General features: G+C 37.2%; 1 protein-coding gene across 5 annotated transcripts in view; it reads left to right on the forward strand.

Moving 5' to 3' along the window:
• Positions 1 to 21,244, forward strand: part of MAPK10 (mitogen-activated protein kinase 10) — a 556,698-nt gene that overhangs the window by 206,858 nt on the left and 328,596 nt on the right. For all 5 annotated transcript variants that reach the window (XM_045056136.1, XM_045056131.1, XM_045056133.1 and 2 more), the window contains exons 4-5: positions 5,272 to 5,382; positions 6,050 to 6,248. The gene's annotated coding sequence lies outside the window, so the exon portion shown is untranslated. The remainder of the gene's footprint in view (positions 1 to 5,271; positions 5,383 to 6,049; positions 6,249 to 21,244) is intronic.

Consider the following 21,244-nt stretch of genomic DNA (forward strand, 5'->3'; position numbering starts at 1 on the left):
AAACTTTGACAATATTCAATTGAATATTACCTTTTCTTAAATCCAAATGAATTCATTACAACTGAGGGCAAAAATCTGACTTCCTTTTCTTTTCCAGTGGAGGCATACCTGAAACTTAAATAAGGAAATGCATATTATTTTACTATGTACATAAAATTTTATCTCTCCTTTATTTCACAGTTGAGGCATTGTATTGATTCTCTAGAATTATATATGTAGGTAGGTTGTATTATCTGTAAATTTTACTCCATGGTAGTAGAGTGATAAAAAGATTTGTTATTAAAGTTTGTATATATTGGGTTGAGTAGGATTGAGAACCACTCAACAGATCTGCCTACCAAAGTGAGATGGCAAAACAAAATGTAGAATTTTTAAAGAAAACAATCCTTTGCAATACTTTTTGACACCTCAGTCATTGAAAGAATTCAAAAGTAATCAGAATGTGGCAAGTGGGGGGAATTTGTAAAAAAAAAAAAAAGAGATGTCTTGGAAAACAGCGTTGAGGCCTCCACCCCCCTTCCCCTGGGTTACTAGAGCAGGATGTTGCTTCCACTCTTAGCCCAGTGTAGGAAGCTACTATGAGAGTCCTTAGAAAATTTGAAATGTGTTCCCTGAACTTGGAGACATATAGGCTTTCCTCACAGCTGAGAAAACTAGAGGAGTCAGAGGAAACCATCAGCAGGACAGAGGTGCCTGCATTTTGCTTGATTTGTACTCGAGTGTTTATGAAGTTAATGGATGCCTTCCCAGGTATAGACACAAGGGAGAGAGACCTAACATGGAACCATATCTTGTTCTAGCTTAGCCTGTAATATCACTGAGGAGGACAACAAGATTCCAGTAGGTGAGGTCTCTGTAGAGTGGGCCATGTATGGTATGGTGTCTAAGGGCTAGGGGAGCGGTGGGGAGTTGTAAGCCAAAAGCAATGGATTTGTGCCTGTCAAAGAAGCTCCTCTACAGAACACACAACTATATCTAAGAGAGAGACAGTGAGCCTTAAAGAACTGGCAGCCTCAGAATGTGAACTGTCCACTCAGGCAGGTAACATCCTAACCCCTTGATTTCATGTTCCTCTTTTACTCTAATCTGGGGCTTGAGAGTGAGAGAGGAAGTAAGTGGGGACGGAGAACAGAGCAAACCTATACTCCTTCCATAAGACCAATGGGAGTCAACCACAGGTCTCTGCTGGGGGAGGAGGAAGAAGATTCTCACCTTGGAGTGAAGACTGAAGTGTTGATGAATACTCTCACCTTAGAGTGAAGACTGAAGTGTTGAATACATTGGATTGGACCTTCTAATTCTGAATTGAGACTTGTTTTTTCAACTAAAAGTGACTATATGGATCATCTATTATGTAAGGGAAAGAGATTCAATAAGCAATGAGACATAGATTTCACCTAGAGGCAAAGGAAAAATTTCCCCACTGAACAAATTTTAAGGGGACTCGTGGGGCAAAAATGTCTGGTAACTTCTCACAGGTCATATAATAAATTAGGCAAAATCATTCTCCAGGTATAGTCTGCCCCCTGCCCACTGCTCCTTACCCTTATTCTTCTGAAAGGGCTCATATTCACATGCTATCTGTATCTCCTCTCAGAAGATGTCCTTGTATCTGTCATTTACACTACACCTTGGTGAGATTCCATTAACATGCCTGTGCTATCTAACTGTAAAAGAAAAAGCCTGCCTTCTGTTGAAGAATTTTTAGTCTCCTTTTCAGGAAGTAGAAGAGCTGTTTGAAAGTTGATTTATTCTAGCAACATGCGGATGTTGCCTTAACGATAAAAATTTATATTATGTTGTAAAGGAACAACAGCACCCCTTTACTCTTGGTGCTCTGCTATAATCCTGCTTCCCCTCTGACACCAGATGTGTGGGTTTTCCACACATCAAGCCATTCTGTGATACAAGCTGTGAGTCCTACGATTTAACTCAATTCTGACACTACCTACCTGGAGATAACATCAGATCCTACAGGTGAAGGCCTCAGTCCCACAAGACCACCTCCCACCCCCCACCCACATACTTAAGACATTGGTTCCAAGTACAGATTTTTACCCATGCTTCTGATCCATTGGCTACAAATTGGAGGTTCCCACAACCCCTTTTTGGGGTTCAATTAATTTGGTAGAGTGACTCACAGAACTTGGGGAAACAGTTCACTTAACTAGATTACTGTTTATTATAAAAGGGTATAATCAAGGAATAGCCAAATGGAAGTGATACTTAGGGCAAGGTACAAGGAAAGGGACATGTGCCGCTCTCCCTGCATGTCTGTGTTCACCAACCTGGAATCTCTCCAAGTTCTGTCCTTTTGGGGTTTTATGTAGGCTTTATTACCTAGGTATGATTGATTAAATCATCAGCCATTGGTGATCTTAACTCCCTCTCCAGCTCCTCTCCCCTTCCCAGAGGTGGGGGATGTTGGAAGGGTTGCTTCAAGTTCCAATCTTCTAACCAAGGCTGGTTCCCCTTGCAACCAAACCACCATTCTTGGGTTACTTAGGGACTTTCCAGAAGTCACCTCATTAACATAAACTCATGTGTGGGTTGAAAGGGGCTTATGGGTAAGAAAAGACACCTGTATCCCTCTAGTCACTTAGGAAATCCCAAGGGTTTTAGGAGCTTTGTGACAGGAGTGGGAGGAAGACCATATATATATTTCTTATTATAAACCACAATATCACATCTATCCTTGACTATTAATGTATGTTTTGGATATTTCAAAGTATTAGAAATTTATTTTTCCAAATAAAACTTAAATTTTATTTTAATAAAATCTAATATAAATATTTAATAAATCTAAAATTTATTTTATTTTATTAAAATCTAATATAAATATTTAATAAACCTAAAATTTATTTTATTTTATTTTTAGAAAGAGAGAGAGAGTGCAAGCAGGAGAGAGGGACAGAGGAGAGAGAGAGAGAATCCCAGTAGGCTTCTCACTCAGTGTGAAGTCTGAAGTGGGGCTTGATCCCACGACCGTGGGATCATGACCTGAGCCAAAATCAAAAGTTGGTTGCTCAACCAACTGAGCCACTGAGGTGTCCCTGGAAGGGAATACCTTTAAGGAATTATTCATAATGTGTTAATAATATGTCTGAGGCAATAAAGAAGAGATCTAGCCATGCAATGGATTGAACTCCTTTATCTGTTGAAGAGAGCATGCAAGTACATCATGGTCTAGTATTAATATGCTTGCCATTTAAAATAGTTAAAAGAATTTGTTTATAATTTAAATTATGACCACCCATTAACTTAAGAAAGCATGATGTCAATCCAAATGAAATGGTAAACTGAGGCAAAATTAAATTATCAGAAAGTAAGTTTATTTGAGAATGGCAGAGGAATTGCAATTCAGGAAACATGCTGGAGTAGGCTACAGGTGAGTCTATTGAGCATTTGGGGTGGGCTGTATTTATAGGTAAGGAGTGCAACAGAAGGGGAAGTGCAGCCAGAGTCCATGCAGTAAGTTCATTGGCTTAAGGGTGGAGAGAGATTCTTGGTGGATGTTCATTGGTCAGGAGGTAGGTCTTAGTCTTCTGTAAATCAGGCATTCAATGGAAATCAGTCTTTCATATCTAAAGTTCTATTCTTTTGAGGTGCATGCATTAGATAGATTCTCCATTTCATATCCTCTAGTTTTATTTTAGGTTGACATCCTTTCACAATGAAATATTCAGTCTTTAAAAACCTGCAAGTCTCAGTAATGAAGAATCACCCTAGAAACATGTAGTATTAAAAATTAAGCATCCTGTACATGGCAACTAAGTCCATTAAAAAAAGAAAGGATGATATTATTTTTATTTATTTTTTTATTAAAAAAATTTTTTTAGTGTTTATTTTTAAGACAGAGAGAGACAGAGCACAGTGGGGAAGGGGCAGACAGAGAGACACACACACAGAATCCGAAGCAGGCTCCAGGCTCTGAGCTGTCAGCACAGAGCCTGATGTGGGGCTCGAACTCATGAACCTGTGAGATCAAGACCTGAGCTGAAGTCAGACGCTTAACTGACTGAGCCACCCAGGCACCCCAGAAAGGATGATTTTTTAAATGTAAACATATTATATTTATATACATATACATATACATCTACATACACACACACACACACACACACACACACATATATATATATATATATATATATGATAAATACATGTTATCTGTATGAAAAAGTTTAAGCTTTGAGAGTTTAAGCTGGATTACTGAATGCAAATATATTCCTTCCATACTAGTTACCATATAGACAGTCGTATCAGTAGTTTAAATTAAATTATGGACTTTAGGTTAAACATGGAATATTCAACACCATGTAACAACCCACTACACTGACCAAGAAGGAATAACAACCTACAAGGACATCAGCAGATAAATGTTTGCAGCAAGCTTTCATAAGATGGAAAGTTGGAGGGTAAGTAGTAGCTCCTTTACAGAGCAGGCAAAACTGAAACCTAAGTATCCACAGAGGGACAAGCCAACATGAAAGACACCAGTTATCTAATTCATGACCTCTTTGAATAATATATAAATAATGTCAGCAAATTGGTTAATTAGTTATGTTTGGATTTTTGTTGTCTAGAGAATTTGAGTGCTTACTATGTGCCCAGGTATACTGTGAGGAATTACATATATCATATGGGCAAGTCACTTAATATCTCTGGGTCTCTGCGTTCTAAACTATAAAATGAAGAGGTAAGATTGGACAATTTTGGTCTTTGGACATTGTGATACATTTTATTACTGTTCTTACTTATTTGCTGCTCTTTTGTACTGGTCCATCCATCCTTTCAGGGCTCCTACTTTGGAATCTTCTCTTAACCTTCCTCTGACCTACTTCCTATTGAGAGGAATACTATTTCAGACTCTGATGACAGACTTGGCCATATGAATTTCTCTGGAAATGTGAGCAGAATGTATGCAGCAGCATTTTAGAGATGCTTCACTCAGATCCTCCTTCAAAAGGAAGGACTTACTGTCCAGGTGGGAAGTGCACTTGGCAGATAGCCTCTAGCTGTTAGGTTCTTTAAGATCCACCTTAGCTGCAGACAGCTACCTCTCCTGGGATCATGACCTTCCCAGGACAGCCTGCATCTGGTAACTGAGTGAGTGGGGAGTATAAAGACCAAACAATATTTGCCTCATTTGAGATACTCTGATGGGCAGTGTTTGCTCCAGAGCTCCTCTCAGGGTCGGCAAAAGCTTTAACCCTGCTTCACAGTTTGCTTCTAGTTCTGACCAATCTGCTTCTCCCACTTTCTTCATAGGTGTTGACTTCAGATCACATCATGCCCCCAGATTCCATTTTCGCATCTGCTTTTGAAGATCCCAAACTGTGACTTATGGCATGTCTGATCTGCAGTTTTGAAAGTCTTCAGGTGGCTTGTCTATTGCTCTTTCCCTCCACTACTAGACTAGCATGTCCTGAACAAGGGGTACTCCTTTAGCTTGAGTCCCAGAATGAAGACAACAGGGAGCATACAGCTGTTGCACCTGCAAAGGGCCTTTAACATGAGCATAAAATGAAAGAGTTGTTGAAAGAGTTCTTGTTATAGAGTGTTTATTAGTGTAGAAAGATTGAATGAAAGCTGATTGATAATAATATAGGAGTAAATAATAACAAGTAATGAAAACATTAACTGACTCCCCTAAATTTAATAGCAATGTACACATATATAAGATTGTCCATATGGCCAAATCTTCATAAAGATGAAGTAAACTTTTTTTTTTAAATGGTTTATTTATTTTTGAGAGAGAGACAGAGTGTAAGTGGGGGAGGGCACAGAGAGAGGGAGACACAAAATCTGAAGCAGGCTCCAGGCTCTGAGCTGTCAGCACAGAGACTGATGCGGGGCTCGAACCCACAAACTGTAAGATCATGACCTGAGCTGAAGTCAGACACTTAACCAACTGAACGACCCCCGAAGTACACTTTTCTTAAAATATTGCTTCCAGAATTAAAAGTAATGCTCCAATATAACATGGTTAAATTAATCTCCATGCTGTGTTAGATTTTAAGGAACTGATTAAAGTTTTGTCTTACAGAACATGGTCTCACAGTTGGAAACAGCTAGCTGAAGAAGTGTGTCCATATCCAGGCATAAATACTATTAAGTTTCTACTCTTCCATGTGTGGTGTCTGGTGTGCCGTAAAAAAGTTGGGGCACACAAAAGCCAAGAAATCACAACTCATATCCAAGAGACAGCAGACTCGGACTCAGAAAGGACCCAAAGGTTGAAACTGGTAAGACAGGAATAAACTCTTCCTGGTAAAATAAACAATAATTGGTGAAAGAAACTCCTAAAGATAATAATACCATCACTAGGTGTGAGATAACTTCGGGTGGTCATTAAAGTTTTCTATTTACTTTGACAGATATAGCAAACAATAGTGTCTGTACCTTGGGGGCACAGAAATATTTAAATTCTTTAGCATAAGTATTCATTGAAAATTGAAGAGACTTGGTTTTCCTTTGGACAAGCAGAGAGGAATTTACACTGTTGTTTTAACTTCATGTAATAATGGATTAATGCCATAGGTGACTTGAAACAATCTATATCTGGGTTAGTTTGCCAGGGCTACCATAACAAAGTATCACAGACTGGATGTCTTAAACAACAGAAGTCTATTGGCTTACAATTCTGGAGGGTAGAAGTCTGAGATCAAGGTTTTCACAGGGTTGGTTTCTTCTGAAGCCTCTCTTTGGCTTGTAGATGTCCATTTTCTCCTCCCTGTGTCTTCACAGGGTCTACTTTGTCTGTGTCTTAATCTCCCCTTCTTATAAGGACCTCTTCTTATAAGGACTTCTTAGAAGTCATATTGGATTTGGATTGGGCTGACCTTAATGACTTCATTTTAACCTCTTTGAAGACCATATCCCAAGTGCCTCTATGTTTCTGAGGTAGTGAGGCTTAGGACTTCAACATACGAATTTCGAGGGGACACAATTCAGCCCCTGATAATATTTAAACTAAAAGAAAATACAACTCACTAAAGTAGACTTAGGGAATTGTTGGAACTTGTTTACTTGGGTAAAGCTGAGAAATCTAGGGTTATGTTCCCAGAGTGCCTTCTAGTCGCTTTTATAATACTTTTAGTTTTTCTTGTTTGTTTCACTGTCATCCATGTCTGTTAGCCAAAACCTTAAATGTTTTGATGCAGCTACTGTTTTAATGGATGATTCAAAGATAAAACAAAGAGAAATCGAATTGATTCACCTTCAAAGGGAAAACCACATCTCTACAAACAAAACGTTATTTTTAAGGTGCATCAATAACAGTGATGAAAATCTGGACAATTCTTGATGGTTTCTTTGGCAACTGTGGCCAAGAGAAAGGACTGAGAGGATGGTTTAAGAATAATAGTCCCCATGCTCCTAGTAAAAGACTAATTGTTTTTTAGCCATGGTAACAAATAACTACCAGAACGGGTTTTAAACCTGTCAATGACAACTCACTTCAATGAATGTAATTCTTGAGGCCAGCCAACTAGTGACAGCCCCTTATTTCTGAAAGTCAGCCCAACTCATTTCAGTGAACATGTTTTGCAGACCAAACTATTATCAACAGTCTGACCCATATAGCCATGCTTCCACAGCTAATATCAACCTGCTTTTGCTTCTGTAAATCTGCCAGTTCATGAACTCCATGCTTCTTGAAAGTTCTATGCAACAGCAGTAGTCTATTCTGCTTGGGGAGTTTGTGCATAGGTGGCATAACTCTCTCCAAGCAACAAATTTAGCTTTGTGGTTTTGTTTCAGGCTATGAATAGTGGTATCATCCTTTGTCTTTTGTTATCTTATCACCTGATTCTCATTTGCCACTGAAATGCAGAATAGTACAGCAATAATGAACCTGGACTCCAGGCTGATTTGGCTATGCCCTGATTTTTTCATTTGTGTAATCGGGAGAATGAATAGCCTCTTTCTCACAGGGTTAAATTAAATATATGAATCACTTAAAAATCATGTAGAACTTATAAAAAGCTATAAGGTAAGTATTTAATAAATGCCTTACAAGTATTAGGTAATATTACTATTTCTTGCTTTTATAAATACCTAGCATAAGTTCAAAGTTACAAGGAGGTAGAAGAGCTTCACCATTCTTTTATAATTCAAGGCTTGGCTTACATTTGTTAACAATAATATTTTTAAAGTATAGCCTTAATTCTTTTAAAACTTGGAGGATTGTGCTTGTGTATGTGTATGCATGTATATATATACATACATACATACTGGTATGTCTGACAATTTTGACACCATTTACATTGAGGAATAGCTTGACTACATTCATAGGAGAGCAAAGATCTATTTAATACAGTACATACTAACAACAATGTAGTAGTATTAATAACTAGTTGGGTGTCTATTGCTAAGAGCTAGTATACTGAGTTCTATATTTCAATTTTTTTACTAAGAATATTACATGCATTTTATTCATTAACTCATTTATTTGGTCATTTAACATTTAACAAAAATTTAATATGTGCCTACTTTATGCCAGGCAGTGTTCTAGGGCTAGAAACAAAATGATGAGCTGTTGTGTTAAATCTGTGTTCTTTTTGAAAACAGAAATGTCATGATATAATTTGTATTATTTATTATTTATCTTTATGTGTGTTTATATTTATGTTTATATTATATTAAGGTTACATGATGAAAAATGATTTAGATATTGCCTTTGTTACCTAGATTCAATTGTTTTCCTTGAATTGACTTGTTATGATAACATTGGAAATACAAACAGAGGTAGGCAAGTTTTTGGACATCAGGCCAGTGGTCAGGATTTCCAGAGGCAGTAAGTCACAGACACTATGCACTTTGCTGTTTTAGTTCAAATACCCATAAGGACCAATAAGTAAAATTCATCTAAGATATCTTTTGGCAAATAACTGAATTGGCTCTATACTAATCTGCTTGGTTCTTCTTGTATTCACTTTTATATTTGCTGTATTTGGGTGTTAATTAACATTTGTCAGTTATTAATTTTAGAGTTATATAGAAAAGTTAATACTCATACATTTTTTATATCTTTAGACGTAGCTGTAATATATATACACATTAACTGACAAAAATAGCGTAAACACCATAGTAACTGTAGCATGTTTTATGTAAGCCGTGTGTGTATTATACACACACACACACACACACACACACACACACACACTTTATTTATGAACTATTTGAGATAAATCACAAGTTAAATTATACATTATGACTCTTTAGGATGTGAATTTTTAACATGATTATGGTATAGTTATAACTTCATAAATTTACATTGATAATTTACCATTTGCTTAGTACTTTTACCATTTTTAAAATTTTTAACTTTTTTGCATATTTTTGTTTGCATATTTAAAATATTCTTTTCATTGTTGTATTTTTAAAAATTTAAATCCAAGTTAGTTAACATATAGTATAGTAATGGTTTCAGGAGTAGAATTTAGTAATTCATCACTTACATATAACATCCAGGGCTCATCACAACAAATGCCCTCCTTAATGCCCATTACCCATTTAGCCCATCCCCCCTCACCTCCCTACATCAACCCTCAGTTTGTTCTCTGTATTTAAAATAATTTTTATTTATTCATTTTTTAAATTATTTTTTAATGTTTGTTTTGAGAGAGAGAGAGAGAGCAAGAGGAGGGCAGAGAGAGAGGGAGACACAGAATCTGAAGCAGGCTCCAGACTCTGAGCTGTCCGCACAGAGCCCAATGTGGGGCCGAACCCACAAACTGCGAGATCATGACCTGAAGTCAGATGCTTAACCGACTAAGTCACTCAGGTGCCCCCAAATAATTTTTAAACAGACAACTTTCTCACCATGCTAAGTAACCATCATAAACCCTACACTCAAGTAGTACATAGTAACATATAAATAAGAGTTGGCTAGATCCAATAAGAAACACAGACACCTGATATTGGAAGGGATCTAAAACATAGAAAAACACTTGCTAATTGAAGAACAAAATCATTTCAGTTTACTCATTTCATGTCAACATGAACTATGTCCCTGCTGTTTTTTTTTCTTTTCCTTTTCTTCTACCCTATGATGAGAGTGAAAATAATAGCCTCCAAACAAGGGGAGTAAGGCTCTCCCTTTACTTGTGTTGAATAATGTGCAGAGATTGAATAAAACACCGTGGCAGATGCAGTGCCAGCTGTTCAGAGATAAGTGCTCAGGGACTTGCTCCAGTCCAAACCTGAACTTTGAGGACAAATATCAGGAAATACTTTTTGTAAGTCAAGATTTTGGGTGAGCTGAGAAGATTAAATATTGTGTGATTTGGTAAATCTTGTATCTAAATAGTTGTTTATTATGAAAGAAAACTCTAATTTATTGTTTCTAATTTAATATGTGGCTGTTTTAATAATGGGCATATTTTGGTAATAATACCCAAGAGCCGAAAATCATTAGCAAAATTAAATTGAATCAAGCAGGAAATTATCTTTTCTTTTTCAAGTAAAATGCAGTTTAGTTCTATCCTTAAGCTTGAGGAACATCCTGTCTGTCTGAGACCATTACTGCTGCCCTCCTCAGAACCAGCCAAACAAGCACAATTTGACCAAATCCCTCCCCTACCCCACCTCCAGTAATGGAATTCATAATAAAATACACTGCAGCTATATGCAAGTCAGATCAGGGTATTTCTCCAGAATATGTCCTCTCCACAGACCTTTGTTCTAATCTATTCTTTTCCATATCTCTGGTTTTTATCCTATTGTCTTCATGCCTAGATTTTCTCTTTCTGTGTATCTTTTTAACTGAATAGTCTTTTTAGACAGCCCATCCCACTCCTCTACTGAAGCCTTGAGGCAAATGATGTTCCACATCCAAACCAGTCTCCAGGGATATTCTAGCCCAACCTAGATGTCAGAGCCCTAGATCATTCTGTTATCTTACCTGAAAAGTGGGCACTCAACAGTCAAGATTTAAGCCTTCAAATTTCAACCTATAGTATATAAATCTTTTCTGTTGGCAGAGAAATTACACAATTAGCCTTTTGTGATAATCTCTACAGTCAATCAACAAATATTTGCTAAGCAACTGCAAAAAAGTCAGATATTGTATTACATGTAGGATTTCAAGGGGGTCCGTAAACAGGACCTTTTTCCTTCCTGCCTAGTTTCTGAAAAGTCTAAGAGAAAAAAAATAACCAGTCAGAGGGAAGCAAAATATCATCTCTCTCACTCATAGAGCAAGATTGAGAGCAAAGATTCATGAGAGAACCACATAGACTAATGAACTGAATCTCAGAATTAGATATACTTACCCATAAGTCGCTGCAGTTCTAGAGCAGGATAGACCTCTCCTGCATAAGGATGCCTTAGATCCTAGAGGTGAGGTGAAAAACATCTTCTTACAGACAGGCAGCTCCCAAGAGAGAGAATGGTGCAACCAAACATGCCCAATTATTCTTCCCAGTTTTTCATTTTTCTTATAAGAAGAGTGCATAAAGAGATGGAGAGATACCAGGATAGTTAAGGAAAGTTATCTCCATGTCATCCAGGAGTGGGGCAATGGGGTTCCACTCTGACAGAATGCACTAGGGCTACAGTGGTGCACAGACATAATCCCTCTCCTCATAGAATTTATAATCCTGTAAGGAAAGGCCTATATTAAACATATAATTACAAATGATGAAGTGGGATACAATTCTTTTGTATTGTACTTTCAGGGGGCAGATTTTGAGTGATGAATTGCATATTTTAAACATATTTTTTCCTTTACTGGTCCTTTTGTTTCTCTTTACCTGGTTAAGTCTGGATAAATACTACAGAATCCTACGATTTCTTTTCTGTGTGCTTTAGGCTAAATACCCCCTTGCTATTCATGGTCTTTCTTTACATGAGACACAACACAACTGATTGTTTCACTTTACTAAGTTATAACCACTTTCCAGTCTGAAATCATGGAGATTATACCTAGGTAATATTCATGGAGTGTTGGGTGTTCCAAACTCTTCAGTTTAATTTATCGGCAATCTCTTGATTTACCCCTTCTAGGAGATAATCATATGCATTGTGTGTGGATTTTTACAATTTTAAATCTTAAGTTTATTTTCCTTATTTCAAAATTCTTGAGCAGTAATTCATGGAAACCAAATAGATTTTCAGAAATATCCTTAACAGTCATATTAATTTTTTAAGGTTTTTTTTTTTTTTTGAGAGAAAGTACAAGTGGGGAAGGAGCAGAGAGAGGGAGAGAGAGAGAATCCCAAGCAGGCTCTGTACTCTCCAGGATGTGGTGCTCGAACTAACGAACCACACCACGAGACCATGACCTGAGCCCAAGTCCGATGCTTAACTGACTGAGCCACCCAGGCGCCCCATTATCAGTTCATATTAAAGATATATGACTGATTTGTAAAAGACCAATGATTAAATAGTTCCTATTGTAAAGAAAAAGAAAGGCATATAGGAAATGTTAGCAAAGCAGTGAGATAAGAGAAATAACACTGTTGAGGTCAAACATTGAGTTATTTTTGTTTGCTTTGTTTTGCTTTTATTTCTGTTTCTGAAATTTTGTTAACTGTGAGGGAATCCTTTGGAAAGCTTGTGCCACTTCAGATGCTGAGTTTTGCTTCATTGCATTTTAAAATGGTAGATTAGCAATTATTGTTAGATTGGTAACCATGATCAACAGGGATTGGTAGATTAAAATGGTTGCATAACAAGAAATTTGCCAAATGTTTCCACACTAGCTAATCAACAGCTTGGCAATATTTCTACTTATTAATTATAGAAATACTTATTTTATGTTACATTAAAACTTATTTTTTTCTCTAAAACTGAGAAAGATAAGCAGTAAAGGAAAAGTGAATGAATATCGAAGTATGAAAAAATTTTTATGTACTTTTGAAATTCCAAATAAATCCTACCATGCCAACGATATGCCCAAGAGTATTGCATGTGTAAGAAAGCAATTTATATGTAATTATTTAGAAATCTGTTTTTTTTTCCTTCTCTTTGGCTTAGTTGGAATTTGTTAAAACTTTAGTTGTTTTCTTTTAGTACAGGTGCGCATGACAATTTGTTACTCTACTAAAACTTTGTAATATGAGTTGTCATAATTTGTATGAAATATTCATAAGTAAAAACAAGCACTTACTGACATCCTGTATATTCAGTCCTATAACCAGCAAATCTGTCTTCTCTGCATTCAAAATACTTCTGAGTCCAGTCACCTCTCTTCTTATCTACTCCTACTATCCTCTTTCAACTCACTATCATCTCTTGCCTAATTTGTTTCCTTGCCTCTACTTTTTCCATCTAGACTCGATCTCCTGCTCCCAGAGTGGGTTTTTGGTGTGAGTCAGACCATCCCTTTGGCTTTCAACATTCCATGCTTTACCATTATACAGAATATAATTTGAAGTCCCTACCACACCTCCTGGTTACCCCTCTGGGCTCATTTCCTACTGTTCCCTTATTTCTCCGTGACCTCCTTGCTGTTTTTTGAGTACACCAAGCTCTGTCCTGTCTTAGGGTTCTTGCATTTGCCATTCTTTCTCCCTTGAATACATGAACTTCTCTGCTTAAATACCTATTTGTTTCTGCAGTTGTAATGCAACCTTTATGCAGCTGGAACTTGTTCCTGTTACTTTCCCATTCCTGGCATATTGCACCTTGCAGTCAATAGAAATTGTTAAATGAATGAACAGTCTGATGACAAAATCAAAGCTAACATTCTATATTTTAGAGACGGCCCAGATAAATGAAGTAACGGTAAAGGGTAAGGAGAACTTTCATATTTCTCCAATGCTTGTAATTTTTAAGTGCACTGTAGAACTAGTGAGTACTAACTAGTCCGTGAAACTTTAGGATATAATGATAAAATAAATGATATGTCTTCTATGTTGTTGAGAAATGAGAGCAAGAGATGTGAGGATTAAAAATTAATCAACAAAGATAAAGTAGGCCATTTAATTCATTAGAATTATTATGCACTTTAGCTACACATATTTCTTTTTTGCCTTTCAACTATGTTGAGGTACATTATGTCATTTCTATTCATGATTGAATAAGTTTTCTTTCTTTTTTTAAAAAAAGTATTTGTATTCTTGGTAGGATACCCAACTCTTTGTAATGGTATTTAAATTAAAAAAAAAAATAAAATTCATATATCAAATCTATGTTTAAGGGATAAAATAAAATTGGAGAAGGGAATATTATTTTGTTCTCTATTAGAAAACAGGCAAAATTTCTAGGTTTTGAAGTCATGTCTAAGTGTTTAATTTGATTATTTTTGGTTAATAACAGTTTACTTTATTTTACTGGTTCACACTAAGTCAGATTCTTCATGAAATGAATTAATGTTTTCTTTTGGACACTAAGATGTTCCATGGGAAAATGTAGAAATAAAATCCAGGAAGGGAGTTGAATTCATGAATTGTTTTTCTACCTGCCCATCATATGCTGAGTGGAGAAATGAGGGCTCAAAGATTTAATGAAAGAATAGGAAGTGAATCCCTGCCTGAGGAAAACTTGGTCTGACAGTGGGAGATCCTAGGGCCATTATTGTCCAGGTCACACAGCACAGAGGGATCATTGAAAGGCTGATGGATTTGTCACTTGCTGGTTACTGGGCATGGAGTAAATACTCAATACCTCTTAGGGGAGCAGTTTATTGTAAGGAGTTTGGATTCTTCTAGTCTTGTACCCAAAGGGAAAGAAAATAAAGAAAACAAGCTTTTATGGAAAGGAGGTCTAATGTGTGTCTGAAACTATTATCTTATTTAACTCACAATGTAAGAGTGTCTTCTAAGCACTTTAAAACTCTTAACTTAATTCTTATAACAATTTTATGAGAAATGTAGGATTATTAACCCTCTTTACTGATGAAAAAACTAAAGTACAGAGAAGTCAAGCAGCTTGCTCAAGGTCATAAAGCAAGTAAAAAGTAGAAGCAGGGATTTGAACCCAGGTTAGCTTTCTCTGCATCGATGCACTTCACACTACTCCATGCTGCTTCTCACACTGACTTTAAACAGTTGTTCTCCAACAGCGAGCGTCAGTAATGCTCACCATGACAGTGAACATCGCCATACAGTGAGCATCACCATGACAGGAACTGGGTGGGTCACAGTCTCAGATAAAATTTATGCCTGTTTTTTGGTAATCCAAGGACTTTGTACTTCCATAGTTGCTGCTTATTTTTATTTTAGTATCTTGAATGATTTTATTTATTTATATATTTACTTATTTTTTTTGCATTTTTAAAATTTATTTTTTGTGGTAAAATACACATAATATTTACCATTTTAACCATTTTAAGTATACAGTTCAATAGTGTTAAGTATATTTACATTGTTTAGCATCCAGTCTCCAGAACTTTTTCATCTTGTAAAACTGAAACTCTTGTTGAAAAGAAAACCACAGGCCCAAAATGGCGTTCCTCGGGTTAAGTCCCCAAGTCCGTGAACGAAGACTTAATACCTAAATACCTAACCTAACTGCAGTCTCAACTCCCTAGGAATGTAGCTTTCAACCTGTCAACAGCCGCCCCCCCCCCCCCGCGGCCCCCCCCCCACCACCATCTTCCTCTTTCTTCTTCAATATCTTCTCTCTGCCTTTAGAAACCTTTGTTTTATTCAATTCAGAGGAGCTTCCTTCTACTTGCTAGATGGAATGGTGCCTGATTCATGAATTGTTTAACAGAGCCATTAGATTTTCACATGAACTCAGCTGTATTTTGTTTTTCAACACACTATAACCGTTAAACAAGTCCCCATTACCCCCTTCCTCTAGACCCTGGCTACTAACATTGAACTTTCTATCTCTGTGAATTTGATTAATCTAGGTGTATCCTATAAATGAATCATATAGTGTTTGCACTTTTGTAACTGGCTTATTCACTTAGCATAATGTCCTCAATATTCATTCATGTTGTAGCATGTGTCAGAATTTCCTTTCTTTGCAAGGCTGAGTATTATTGTATAAAATATGTATATACCATATTTTGTTTATCCATTAATTCATTGACAGATACATGGCTCCTTCCATCTTTTGGCTATTGTGAATAATGCTGCCATGAATGTGAATATACATGTGAGCTTATTTATCTTAAATATTATTATTCATTTAATTAATTACGTTAGCATGTCCAGTGACTACTTTTTATTTCTACCTTTTAACTTTTCTGTATTTAAAATTTTTCTATAGTCCAAATTGCATTCGTTATACACACTTTTGTATGCTTTTCAGTAAATATTTTTATTATTATTAGTTTGCCTGTTTCAGCCTGTTCCATTAGCTTAGCTTGGTTTCATGTATAAAATAAGGGAGTTATACCAAGTAAGAGATTTCATAATGTTTTTCATGAATATGAGGTAAGAGCTGTGTGAATATTTGAGTCAGATTTTATTTCTTGAGCATATTTTAAGTGTATATTATTTAGCAATAAGAACACTCAAATGTGACCCAAAATAGATTTAACCTAACAAAAATCAATACATTAACCTATGTTGTTTTCTTAGCACATTTATTCATAATTAAGTTATTCATCATGTGTTTATTGGGTTTCAACTTTATGTTAGCCACTGTGCTATGTGGGTGGTGAACTAGCAGCCCTGCCATGGCCTGTACCGTCAAAAGGTTTTCAGTTCATAGGTGAACCACATATAAAAAATAAGCAGACAAATAAAATACAGAATTGCCAACTGTGATAAAGTCTGAGGTAAATAATGGGTACAACTAATTAGAATAATGAATAAGAACTTAATTTAATAAGTGGTGGGGCTGGTGGAAAGGGTGGTACGTCCTATGTAAAACTGAGATCTGAAGAATGAGTGAGGTCAATGCCAGGTCATGTGGGGTAAAAAGTTGTGCTAAATCTTTTCCACTGGCCCCTCCAGAGACACTCTCCACCTTTGGTCACCCTTTTATTTGCTCTGGGAGGCTAATGTGAATGGACTATAATAGGTTCCTCAGTGATCCTCAACTGGAGAATGATTTTGATTTCCAGGGGACATTTCAACAGTGCCCAGAGACAGTTTTGGTTGTCACAGCATCTAATGGGATGCTGCTAAACATCTTACAATGCACAGGACAGTACTCCCTCCCTCACATGGAATTACGAGTCCAAAATGATGTCAGTAGGGCCACAGGAGAGAAGCTCTGTGGAGGGAGGAGAGCAATATTAGGGATTTTATTCCCCTGGCTCATTCCCTGTTAAAATTATCTTCAGTTTGCTTTGTCTGTTGCCTGAAAGGTGACTGCCCCTCACAAAATGGACACTTCTACCTGCTGCTCTCCTCATTTCCGGGAGTGCTAAACACTATCCCTCAAGGTTCCTCCAGACTTACACCTTTGTAAATAATCCCTTTGTAAAAAAATATCCACCTCAAATTATCCTTTTCAAATGTACCATCTGTTTCCTGTTGTGACCTTGAGTGATACAAAGGTATTCCTAGAGGGAACAGACAGCCTGTGTGAGGACTTCAGGAGCTAGGGCCATGGGAGAGAGGTGCTCCTGCCAGAGGCACTGCCTAAGGCAGAGAGGGAGGGACATTAATACCTTGGCTTTTCCCTTTATTCTCTCCCTCCTGTAGTGCTTTCCCACTGATTGAACCCAATCAAAAGACAGCTGGAATGAGTGTCTGGAAAATGCAGGCTATAGGAGTGAAGGACAAGGACAAGGAATGGATCAATCCAAGGGCAAATACAGCCAGTACTGCTCAGAGACGGGAGCCATAGAACAAGAACATTTGGGAGGGCAATGCAGTGGTCCAAGAGGAGGCTGATGGTTGGTTGAATTAAAGGTGATGGACTAGCGTGATGGAGTAGAGACAGAGAAGGGAATAAAGATTTTCCCACTGTCTTTGCATATACAATACAGGGAACACAAATTTAAAGCTAGAGGATCCAGGTAATAGTGAGTGGAAGTTGTGTGTGTGTGTGTGTGTGTGTGTGTGTGTGTGTGTGTGTGTGTAAATCCATCTGAAAAGAGCAAACCATCTAAAGCTGTCACAAGTAAGTAATATTGCCATATCCTCAGAAATGTCAGGAGAAGCCAGAAATCCTGCTTTTTAAATGAAATCTTTCAATTTTTTTCTTTTTTTTTTAGTTTATTTATTTTGAGAGAGCACAGAGTGAGCCCGGCATGGGGCTTGATGCCACAAACTGTGAGATCATGACTTGAACTGAAATCAAGAGTTGGACACTTAACCAACCGAGCACCCAGGCACCCCCAAATCCTTCAATTTTTAAGCTATGGCAACTAATTAAAAAACATATATTATGAACTAAACTGGATTTGACTCCAGGCTCTAGAGTCTAGGGTGTTGGGTTTATAACCTCCAATCTATATAAACTAATTTTACATGAGCTGTAGATTAGAAGTTTCTAGCTCTACTTTGGTCTCCCTCTTTCCTTTTTTAAACTCAGGATCTGTGAACCAGATCCATTAAAAAATGGATTTTCCAACAACAAAAAATAGAGTCAGATTTCATGCTGATAATGACAGGTCTGCCACTGTCATCCATAAGTCAGGGTTGATTCAGTTTATTAAAATAACCACATTGTGCTCATTGATCACTTTTACTGTATAGAAATAGGATAAGTTTGAATCTGCATAATGCATTTATAATTAATTAAACATTGCTGTACAAAATTTTATACACTGGGCTCTGTGTGAGACTCTGTTGAAGAAAAGGAGAAAAGATTTCATTAAAAAAATTGAAAACAAGGATCCAGAGGAATGCACTAAACAATTGTGCTTAGAAAACTGATAACCAGAGGCCTGAAGCTCAGGACTAAAATGGTTCGAAAGCCAATTTATCAGTGGCAGTTTTTATCATGATTGGCCTGTTCTATTTGTAAGACTGGGGCAAAGGCACAGTTTAGGGCTAAATTACTTCCAGCAAAGTCAACAAATAATTGTGACATGGTGTCTCCAGAGATGTGTTGATGCCAGGGAATTCAGACCTACATAAAGGAGTGAGAATTATGAAATTGGAGACTGTAAGCCAACATATAATAGATCTTGACCAAATCACATTTTAATAGAAAATAAAAAGAAACCAAACAACTCCCATCCCTAACAAATGTATCATTCACGTGCAAAATGATTTTTTACACTCTGGAAGTGCCTGTGGTAGAGTTGTGATGCATACCATTAGAGATTTGGTTTCATTCCCTTCAGAGCTTAAAATAGTGATGTGTCTGTTAGGCTGTGTCTTAAGGAGGATTCTTTGGGCTCTAAGATAAACTCCTAATTCCTTAAAATGGGAAATCAGCTATCTGGTTTCTGCTTTTCATCAAGCCTCAACTCTTAGCCACACAAACACTGCCATTCTCATGCCCTTGTGTTCTTGTGCTCCAACCTTACTTAACTACTTTTCATTATTTGAACCCATCAGACTGTTCCATGCTACCCTGCACATGTTTATGTTGCCTCTTCCTTTTGGAGTTATTTTAAGCCTATATTCACCTGTTATTTATTCTGTTAAGCTTTTCCTACCTGACAGGTGGAACTGACTGTTTTCTCCTTTGTAGTTTTACAGTTTGTACATTGCCTGTAGCAATTCATGGAACACAATTAAATACTGCCCCGAGCTTCTTGAGGACCAGGTCCATGAGAGATTTATGTGTATCTCTTCTGTGCCTAACATAAGGCCTATCCCAGACCTGGGTACAAAAGAAGTGCCAAATAGTTGTTTAGTGACTGAATAATATCTTCTTTCATAGATTTTCAAGGATATCGGAGTAAATGTGTAAGATTGTCGCACTTAGTCATTTACCAAATATTTACCTAGTGTATCTGCTGCACATCAGGCATTGTTTGGCTGTTGAAGACACAACAGTAAACAAAATGTTGTCCCATCCTCATACATTTTATGGGGAAGACAGAAGATAGACATATAAACATTTAACATTATCAGGAAGACGTAACTGCTATAAAGAAAAACATAGCCACTGAGTAAGGGATGGAGGTGATGTGGGACACTATGTTAAACAGGCTTGTCAGAAAGTCCTCTCTAGAGGACTTTCCATGAGTTCTGAATGAAATGAGATACAAATAATGCACATATTAAGAAAGACAGTTATAGAAGGAACAATGAGTGCAAAAGCCATGAGGTAGAAGCAATATTGACTTTTCCAAGAAACAGCAAAGTCAGTGCTGGCTGGGGGGAGAAACGAGTGAAGGAGAGAGGGTAGAGAATGAGGTCAGTGAGGGAGCCAGGAATCTGTGAATGAGGGGCCTGGGAGGCCATGATAAGGAATTTGAATTTTATCCTCAGTGTGTTGGAAGCCACTGTGTGTTTTGTGTAAGGAAGATACAAGATACAATTGATCATGACGGTTTCTCTGGGAAGACTGTAAGTGAGCAAGAAAGGAAGCTGTGGGACTGTACTAATTTTCCAAGGGCAACTGGAGCAAAAGACCACAAACTAGGCAGCACAAGCAACAGAAATTTATTGTCTCTCAGTTCTGGAGGCCTGAAATGTGAAAGCAAGGTGTTGACAGGACTGATTCCTTCTGAGGGCTGTGAGGGAAGGAGTTGTTCCAGACCTCTCTCCTTGGCTTTAGATGGCTGTCCTTTCCCTGGCCACTTCAAATATCTTTTTTCCATGCATGTCTATCTGTGTCCACACTTCCCCCTTTTGTAAGGACACCACGTCGCTAATGGATTACGGGCCTGCCCTGTATTGGATTTGAAGCTCACTCTACTCCAGTGTGACCTCATCTTAACTAATTACATCTGCAAACCACCTGGACTGTCTTTCTGAATAAGGTCACATTCTGAGGTACTGGGAGGTTAGGACTTCAACACATCTTTTTGAGGGAACACAATTCGATATATGACAGAAACTTTAAAACATGTGCTCCTTACATTGCTTATACTTGATTGTTTTATTTACTGATTCATTTGTTATTCATTCAACAAAAGTGCATTGAATGTTTACCAGCCACTCTTCTAGATATGCTAGATACTTACTGGTATCTCACTAGATCCAAATACCTCTAGTCTTTCAGACTATACAAGGAGAAAAAAGGGAATGATTTCCTTTATTATAGAATATTTTTCTTTATGTTGAGAGATGATTGGATTTTGACTGGGTAGGTCTCAATTTAACTGAGTGTGAATTACATTTCATCAGAGGAGTGGCATAATGCCCAGAATAGAATAAATGTTGAAGACTATAGCACAATGCTTGGCACATTGTAGATGCTCCATTTTGTGTTAAACTGTTGTGGAAATGAGGGAATTAATTTGTGTTTATATCCACTGTAT

Source organism: Felis catus, chromosome B1 (assembly GCF_018350175.1).
Source record: "Felis catus isolate Fca126 chromosome B1, F.catus_Fca126_mat1.0, whole genome shotgun sequence".
Taxonomy (NCBI): Eukaryota; Metazoa; Chordata; class Mammalia; order Carnivora; family Felidae; genus Felis; species Felis catus.